Raw genomic sequence first — 10,146 nt, 5'->3', positions numbered from 1 at the left:
TCATTACCAAAATCACCAAACAGTTATTTTATGATCGTTAGAAAACAAATCACTAACACTCAGAGCCTCTCAAGCCCTCCCAAAACACCTCTGCTGAGACGACCATCTGTCTTATTTACTTTTTTCTGGAATTACACAGACAGGCCACCTGCCCGATTGCCTGAGGTGATGCTGTGCTGTATCTCGATTTCCTCCAAACTGTGTGAATTTACAGAGTCAATGCTACAGAGATGTTGAAAGTGATGACCAGTCAGCAGCCACTCGCAGTAAGAAATAATACGTCTTCCTCAAGATTTATGTGTAACAAAGTGCATCAGTCATCCAGCGTAGGAAGAAGATTTTTCTGTCTCATAAATCAGATGATAACCTCACCTAATGATAAATCAATCATTAGGTGAGGTTGTCTGGTAGCTTTGATAGTCCACATGTCAGGGGAGGACAACAATTACTTCCAAATGCACCAAAACTGATGTCCATGCAAGGACTAACAATCGTTTACATACTCATTTAATCAGACGATTATTTTCTTGATTTCAAAGATGAATAATTTAGTCTACGAAACAGTCCAATCAAAGAAACTAAAACCTGAGTGTTTAGTGCTCTGCCTGAATAATGATAACCAATTGATCCTTTCAGTTATTTTTCAAGCAAAAATGCCAAACTTTCTGTGTTTCCAGCTTTTCACGTGAGAGGCTTTGCAGCTTTTCTTTGTCATGTATCATCATCAATTGAATTGTTTTTGTTTTTTGGACATTTGGTTGGACAAAAAAAAGACAAACTGACAATATCCCTTAGAGCTCTGGGAAATTGGGATGTGCACTTATTAGCTATTGTTTGGTATTTCATAGACTAAATGATAAATCAATTAATCAAAAGAAATAATGTGCTGATAATATGACTGTGAAAATTATCATTAGTTGGTGCCCTAGATTCAACAGTAATCCACACAGTATCCTTGAAGTCAGTGTCATGTCCGTGAGTATTCATATAATATTTCTACTTAAGGAGATTTAAGTTGATCCAAAGGTTTCAAAACCTGCACTACTTTTCAATGAAAGAGCTTCAAAGTTTTTAATTCAAACAATTAGTTTTTACATTTACCTTTTCCAAGACCCTCAATGGATTGGAAGTACATTAGCTATTAACATTATTAACATATATTATAATAAACTCTTTCTCTTCCCCTCCTTCTCAGTTTTCAGAGGGTTCAGATGACTTATGTGGTCAAATAAATTCCAGAACGCTTTTTTAAATGTTCCCCAACCAAAAGATATAACAAGAGTCTGACCTCAGTACCTCAATTAGTTTTACTCCAGCAGTGGTCAAATCCTCCTGTTCTGTCTCGATCACCATCACGCAGACCAGATGTACAGCCAGTCAGTGCTCCACGTGCCCTGGCCTCACCTCCAAGCGCACCAGAGCCGTAAACCACACTGGCTCAGCTCCGTTATACACACTCATTACTATTTCACCAGCAGCGGAACAGCAGCACTGACAGCTCCTGTGTCCCTCGCATTAATAAGAGAAAAAGCACCATCGCACACATAAGCTTACAGTGGTTTACCTTTCCAATCTGCCATCGCATGCAGCAGCCACGCAGAGACACGCCGGCCCACACACTCAGCTATGATTACTGACAAATAAATAAGACTTCCATGGAGGCCCGCTCAGTCCTCCAGTGTGTTGACGTGTTCAGGTATGTGGCTATCACATGACATCCTATGAAATGACGATGCAGTAACCAAAGAAGCAATCAAATCTTGCAACGTCAACCTCTTACCATACAAGTGATTCAAGATGTCATGTAAATGTCATGTAAGTAAATCATTTTCTGTCATAAACTCCGTGTCAAACATAAAAAAGAACATTTGCTGAAACTTTTTCCAATACAATTTTTTCCTTCCGGATACCTGAACTTGTGAATCGGCCGATACCGAGGTCGATACCACTGTGTTAAAAGAATTATTAGCAGCTGAATACTACTAACCCTGTATGGACATGAAATGATTACTGTCATTGTTGTATGGCAAGGCTCAGGTTAAGCCCTTTGTAAAACATGAAGAAATATATGAATGCCATGGAATCTTTCTTTTATTATCTAATTTGACTGTCAATCACAAAAGAAATAAATCTAGGAATAAATAATAATTCCTACACTAGGTGTCCTAAGGCTAGTGCCACTCTCCAAATTAAAGCCTGTACACTTTGCCTTTTTACTGATGGGACTTTGCAGTGTACATCTTAGATTGTATACTTGTTAAGTAGTTGTTTTCTTTTTGTAAACTTGATGTTAGCAGTTAGTGCTATTTATTCATCTCTTTTTTGGGGGCCGGAGTTGCCTACAAGATGTCTCCTTTACTTGCAAAACCTTACGTACAATTTTATTTTTATTTCACAAAAATACTTGTAATTAGGTGGTGTGAAAGTGTGTTGCTAGCTGGGTTTCAACATTCAGCAAATGCTTTTTTGGTACCAACTGCAATCGTATAAATCACACAGCTAAGTGTCAGCCAGCCTGCATTTAGATAAAATGGAGTAATTGGAAGGAGGAAGTCAGATGAGTCGGGGAAACACCTAAAGTAATGAGAAAAGACTGGTCCTGGGTATGTTTACTTCATGCACAAGGACAAACCTCTTTGGCTAAGATGGATGACAGAAACAGGCTGGCCCCGGCTGATTGGTTGGTTTTACAAAGGCAGGCATGGATGAGTGAGTCCGGCACACAACAACCACTGATTCTGAGAGACAGATAATGCTTGTGAGATTACCATGCTGAGCCCACCAACAACCCACAGCCTGACCAACCCGCGCTTAGAGGAAATTACATAACAATGACTGTTCAACACTCCTGGAGGATTCTGCCCACACCACAACAACAGTCCATCTATCCTGATTCCCTCTTTATCTGAGTTCAGAGTCGACGGCAGGAGCAAACAGATGATGAGCAGCAGACAGAGAGCCAGGCGGTGCTGTCCTCCCTCCTAACTGTATGTACCTGGTAATCCCGAGCGTGATTTATGGGATTGCGTGCAGAGCTATAATGCAGAACACAGCAGCCAGTCTTAGATAACATAAAACGTTATGAAGGCTCCTCCAACCTTCTTGCTTCTAATTATTTCACTAAAGAGAATTACAGAAGCGGGAGGAAATGAACACATGCTGGGATGTCATGTTCACATACACTTCACCTCCTCCTTCTACATACTAAAGAAGGATATAACAAAGAGTGCTTGGCTGCAGTGGGTGGCAGGCAGTGGTGGTCTGCCTGAGAATACAGCTGTGTAGCTGGGGGTGTATGGTGCTGATGCTGCCTGCTGCTCACTGGGGTGAGAGTTCAGATGAATTGGTGAGGTCACAGCTGTACAAAGACAAGATGAGACGGCAGGGCAGAGCGCACACTGTACGTAAAATAAACAGCTGCATGATCATCTGAGAAATTAAGAGTATGTCATAGTCATAATAATCATTGTTTAGCACACATATCACTTCTTCTGAGCAGTTTTCAGTCAGAGTAGATTTTCACTCTGTCTTTGTCAAGTGGTTGGGAATATTTAAAACCTGAAATGAATAATTCCTTATTTCTACTGCTGGGTCTCACAGAATCCACACCTGCCATCATCAGTCATATGGTCTAAAAACAACATATTACCAAATCACACAAAAACTTTGAAAAAGAAACACTTTGAAGAGACAAAATGACAGAAAAATGTTCTTTCTTACAAAGATGGTCTGTGGTAGAGCTAGCCCGATTAAACGACTGGGCCAATATTGACTTTTTCGCCGATTTATTGGGATCAGCTAGATCAGTATTTTGCATTATTTTGTATATCTGTATACTGCAATTGAATTTTAAAAAAATCTGTATAAGTCAGGCTACCCTCTCTATATAGTTTACCTCTTATTTATGCGCACTGCTGCTCCAGTTTAACATTTGCTTTGGTCACGTGGTTCATGCTGCACACTCATATCTTGTGACCGACTTAAGGAAATTATCCATATTGCAACAAGCATTATTAATGGATACACAAAAATATATACCATTATACCACGATCTACGATTTACTGTGCATCACTGTCAATCATTTAATATAGATGCTCACATCGGAGGTGGGAGATAACGCGAACACACTCAAGCAACCGTAGCCACACAGACACACAAACTCAGTCTGTATGACTTGTGCATGTGCTCTGGTTCTTGCTCCTCCACTCGTGTGTGTTAATATGCTCCCCATGAGGCGCTGCAGGCTGTGGTAATTATAGAAGCTCGGCTAGCAGACACATTGCACAAGAGAAGTACATTAAAAGACATGTGCAATTGCATACACTACATGCATACACGCACACAAACCAAAGCACACACACTACCAAAACATATTATATAGATATTTGTATTCAAAATAAGCACCCACTTAAACTGCATTTTGATCAAACTGTCTCGTATAAAGGGATTCGTGGTGTGCGGCCGCATTTAAAACCTAAATAGTGCAGATAAATTTATCATTTGTCTAAATATGAGTGTGGATTTAAAATAACCAGCAGATGCAGACTGCTCTGCCAATCCACCCACTGTTGCTTCAGGAAGCAAAGCCTCAGGAAGTAAAGCATAATATTAGCAGCAAAGCTCAGGCACACTTAGGGTTCAACAATGCTGGCTTAATCTAACCCCCTCACAGTCACAACTGTAATACCCCTGCCCAAATATAAAGAGATGTGGGGCTTAACCCACTTCTCAACAGAATCCCAATCCTCAAACTGGCTGACCATCAGAGCGTCTGCGAGTGTCCAGTAAACCCTTTGGCAAACGACAACTCTATCTGCAGGAGAGCCAAAAGAACACAGGAGCCCGGAAGATGGAAGACGCTCACTTTCTTAATCAAGCTGAGTTGTCATTATTGGCATTTAGTGGTCTGATATAGACGTGAGGCGTGCCAGGAGGGCTCTCGGTGTGACAAGCTGGCCCTGCATGCTGCGCACAGTAAGCTAAGGATGAGATGGAGGCAGGGCCTGTGGAGCTCAGACAGTGTCATTACAAAAATGTCAGTCAGAAGGAAGGAAAGGAGGAGAAGGCCCCAGGGAGGAAAGGGAAGGAGAGGAAGGGGGAGGGAGAGAGAGAGGACACAGACAGAGAGGGAGAGGGGAAGAGAGGGACGGGGGCAACACTTTCATGTTCACATCGCTCATTTACCCCAACGTTTGTTGTTTGGCTTTTTCCACTCAACCGTCCTTCAGTGACTGCGCCGTACACAGCGTAAACATTCAGCACACACACCTCCATAATGTCTATTTCTAGACGTTAGCTGTTAGGCATTTATTAATGTCAACTATGCACACCCAAAAACACAAATATATTTGAGTTTTTTTCCCACTGAAGCTGAGAGATTAATTCATCTTCTTTTGGGGGATTTTATACTTTTGTTAGATAACATCAGTAGAGACGTGACAGTGAATGAGGGGAGATATAGGACAGTGTGATACACGGTCAGTTATTTAACCAGTAGACCACCAGGGCAACCCAAGATTCGACTCTTTGACCCAGACACTTTGATACACACATTGAACAGAATTAAATGTGGTATTAAATGAATAAAATGTACAATGTCAATACAAAGTTTCTAAAAAACAAGAAGAATTGTATTTTGTCTTCACGTACAAATGCATCAATTAACTGAGTTTACACAACTAAAGAAATACAAAACTAGTACTACTAATACAAAATGAGTCAAAGGCCCTGCACACACAGACAGACAGACAGACAGACAGACACACACACACACACACACACACACACACACACACACACACACACACACACACACACACACAGGAGTGTACAGTTATTCTGGCTGATTAGTGTTGTCTCAATAATAAATAAATAAATAGAATAACTGGTGTAGACAAGAGAGATCACTCACTCAAACATCTAACCTTTCAAATCAGACAACAGTTTTTCTTTGGTTTTTCATATTACAGCTGATGGCTGTGGTGGATCTTCATCAGAAGCAGCATACCAAACATGATGCATACAAATTTTACATGTTTCATTTTATGAAACACAGCAACAAGCTTATTCAATAAGTCAGATAGGACATGACACTGACTAAAGCCACAGCTCTATAAATGTGACCTTAAACAAACAAGCCGAGTCTCCAGGGCTGGGATTAGAGAGATCAGACCAGCTGCAAGGCTACACTGCTGCTGCTACTGCTGCTGCTGCTGCTACACATGTCAATTACATAAATACAGCTTCCTGCCTCTACGCCAGCATCAGGACCATCACCCCTTCCTGTGCTTGTGCTGACGCTCTCCTCGACGTGTGACTCGATAGCTCAGATGTGCAGGGACTCTTCGACACCTGGACAAACATCATTTTGCAACTTGCTGTGCAACAGTATCACCAGAGTGACCCACTTTTTTTAAGAAGATGGGATTTGTGGGTTGAACTACTTAAAGGATAAGACTTCTGTTACTCCATAGTTTTCTTTTTGTCAATAAATCCTAAAGGCCAAAAAGGCCAGAACCAACAATGTGTCCATCTTTCAATGCTTTCTGACAATGTCTGTGGCACTGAACCCCCCACCCATTCATTTCTGCTGAAGACATAAATCTTTCTATCAAAACTGTATTATTTTCTTTAAACTGACATGGGCAAAAAGTCCCTAAAAATGCTCAAAAACTGATATTATAAACATCATGACAATTGGGCAAACTTCAACTGCTGATGGAAGTCAAGTGATATGATTGAAAGCTCCAGAATAACCACTAAGTGGACTTTGTGGTGAGATTGTTTTGTCTACTACTGTTTCCAGGCTCAAATATGATCTTTCAGTCTCAACAATAACAGATTTCTTATTTTTACAAAAAGTTGGGGACTATTTTCATCTGTGGAAGAATACACATTTGGTGCTCTAGTGAATGTTTACAGCACCAGGATTGTGTATTTGGGACTGAGCTAAAATAAACAGTGTCCATATTTGTGGTAATGGAGGAACATGTCACTGAGTGCAACAGTGTGGCTCAATGGTGTAGTAACAGTAGAGCTCCATAGAGGGATATGCTATATTATATACTGCTACAGTTATAAACAGTGAACAGTCAATAACCCAAAGATAAGCTCAATAAATAACTGAATAAAATGTAAAATAATATAATTGATTATCAAAATTAATTTTCTGTCCAACGACCAATCGATTAATTGTTTCAGCTCCTCTTACAATATTGCCAATGTTATTGTTTAAGCAGCAGTCATATTATATTAGCTGCTGAAGGAATGCAGTAGGGGAGGAAATTCCAGTACTTCAACTCTATCTGTAATGTATCTGGAAATGAAACGGATGTTGTTGTTTCTGCCTAAATGAAGAGTCATGGCTTCACTAATGCATCTCGTTGAAAAGAAAAACAATCTGCTCATACTTCGCTGGCAGCAGTGCTTGGGTTCGATGCCAATGCTCTCCGTGTGTAGAAAGGTGGTGCATAGAAATTATGTTGAAGAGCTGCGAGAAGCTAAAATGGCCCACATGTGTAGGTGCTCACGTTTGCTGTAGACCTGGTGTTAGGTGTCTTTGTGCCATAGTTAAGAACACCTGAGAGGTGTAGCCTTCAACTCAGCTTCAGTAGGGGACTGCATTTGGCTGATTGGTGCTGAGTGTGACCTGTAAGTGCACCACAGACAAGCAGGAGTTTACAAGAGAGTCAAAGCCATTAGTGACACATGTGGACACTTAACTGGAAATGTCCTACTCAGCATAATGAGGGTGGAACACAATGCTGCTGCCGTGACAGCACACAGCATCCACCAATCACACATGTAACGCTCTCCAACACTGGCTGACTGTCAAAGTATGTGGGACAGGAATGAAAAGCAGCCCAACCATAAAACTGTTGTGACATCAAGTCTTCATGAAAGACAGATGAATGATCGTCTCTGATTTGTGTCAGATGGCCACTGCTGCAATGCTCACAGAGAGCGTGCAGCGTGAAATGTTACCAGTCCCACATCTGACACGGGGCACTGAGACCGATCCCCACTGCACATCACCTCTAAACCTGAACACACAATGATCCAACGTAAGTTTTTTTTTATTATTAGGCACACCTAGCTAAAACAAATCCAGTTTAATTCAGCAGTCCTGCAATAACTTCTGCGTTCATGACCGTGTTATTGTTCAATTTTTGTCTAAACTGTTTTAAAGCAGTGCTGATTCAGCTTTACAGTGATTCTGGAGGCTGCAGTTTGTGACAGAAGTGTGGATTATAACGTTTTTCTACCTGATTTCAACTCGACTCTAATCACTTTTGGTACCAGATACTTCTTTTTCCACTGCATGGTACCCCGTCAATGGCGTGCCATTACTATAGCAACAATGCACAAAGCTATCGTGACGTCATCTTCAACACGACAGGATACTGAAGGTATGCGAAACAGAGGAACACCAGCACTTCCTCAACTGACCACAGCATGGTTTCATGGGTTGTACATACTACAAGTATAGTACAATAACTAACAGAAGTGTAGCTGGCTACAGTGAATGTTTGGTATTTTTGCTTTAACAATGACTAAAACAATTATTCATCATAAGTTGTCTGTCCACTGACTTATCATTGCAGCTCTAGATTTCATAACACCACACTTGAGACATATTTGTGACTGCGAGACAATGACTTTCTCTCACTTTTAGTGTGTAAATATGTTGAATTGTGTTGCATTATACTGGGAGGAGTGTTAAGTATTCATTGTACCCTTACTGTAATAAATGGGGTGGAGAAAACATTCGGGACACCGTCCAGTGGAATCTAAAACAACAAAACCACAAACCACAGCCTAAATAATTACCACAATGTTGAATCAACACATCTCTCCAATAAAACTGAAAATGATTACCTTCATTAACATAGGATTTATTGCAGGACTATTTTATTAGGGTGCATTAGTTTAACAAACTGAGTGTATACACCACACAACGTCCTCTATTAAAAGAAGTAGCCTACTGAACACACCACAGAATATTAAATCAGAGCCAGTCTGCCCCAGCCAGGATCTTTTTTTTTTAACAGCCACGTAGTCAAAAATACTAAACAAAAAGTACATTCTGAGTATCTAACGCAAAAACAAACATTTCTTCACCACCCACTATAATTTAGCCTCCCCTCTTGCAACAGCAGAGCAGTCTATAATTTTCTCCTGCTTCTGGTTAAACAGACAAGACAACAGTCTTTTCTCTGGATCTTAACAGTCCAGTGTACAACAAGATTGTCCACTTGGTTACATAATAACACACAACCTTTTAATACTTGTATGCGCGAGGCCCACTTGGTACCTGCTGACTGAAACTAATGGTGCAGGCTCGTTAAGATAACACTGGGTGGTAACAGGTGTAGATTCGCTGCACTGAATTCATTCATAAACAGCGCAAACACTTGGTATAACAGTGTAACATCGTCGTGCTAATGCCCACGGAGCGCGGCTCACTGACAGCTGCCTCAGTCAGCACATTTAGCTTCATATCCCACCGCCAAAAACACATCGCTTCTCGCCAAACTGTGGAATTGTGAAGGTCTTAATTTAATCCCACACGCTACGTCTTTCGACAAATGTCGCATACAGTGGAAAGTTTTACCGTTCAGCTCGGTTGAGTCCGTCAGAGATGTCCGGCTGCTCCCTCTCCCTCTCTCGGTACATCTATTTGTATATCTGTCCAGTATAATGGTTTAGTCTTGTGAGCGTTACACGTCACTTCCGGACACTCTGGTCCGTTCACCTGTAAACACCAGCGTCCTCAGAGCTCGTCTATGGAGAAGATGACTTCAAGAGCGCCTGAAAAAGCGCATGTATTATACACCTACAACAATCCACAGCACTACACAAATGAAGAAGGTATTTACAGCACGAAAAAAATTAAATGAAGTATGAATGGGTGGTGTGACAGCTCCAGGGACAACTCAACTAACAACCAGATAAATAAAAAATCAACATATGCGATAAGTCAGTTCTTTATTTGACAGCTGTGTGGCGCTGTTTGTGGTATCATGGAATAAGAGCAAAGTGGGAGCTCTTACTTTAACTCCTCTCTGAAGCTGTGGTTAAAAATAGCCCCAGTATCATTTCAATGGCGCTGCACTGCCGGGATTTACCGGACAAATAATAATAAC

The sequence above is a fragment of the Seriola dumerili genome, unplaced genomic scaffold, assembly GCF_002260705.1.
Source record: "Seriola dumerili isolate Sdu_G_001 unplaced genomic scaffold, Sdu_1.0 BDQW01000052.1, whole genome shotgun sequence".
In the NCBI taxonomy this organism is placed as follows: Eukaryota; Metazoa; Chordata; class Actinopteri; order Carangiformes; family Carangidae; genus Seriola; species Seriola dumerili.
Note: the sequence above shows the minus strand (reverse complement) of the source record.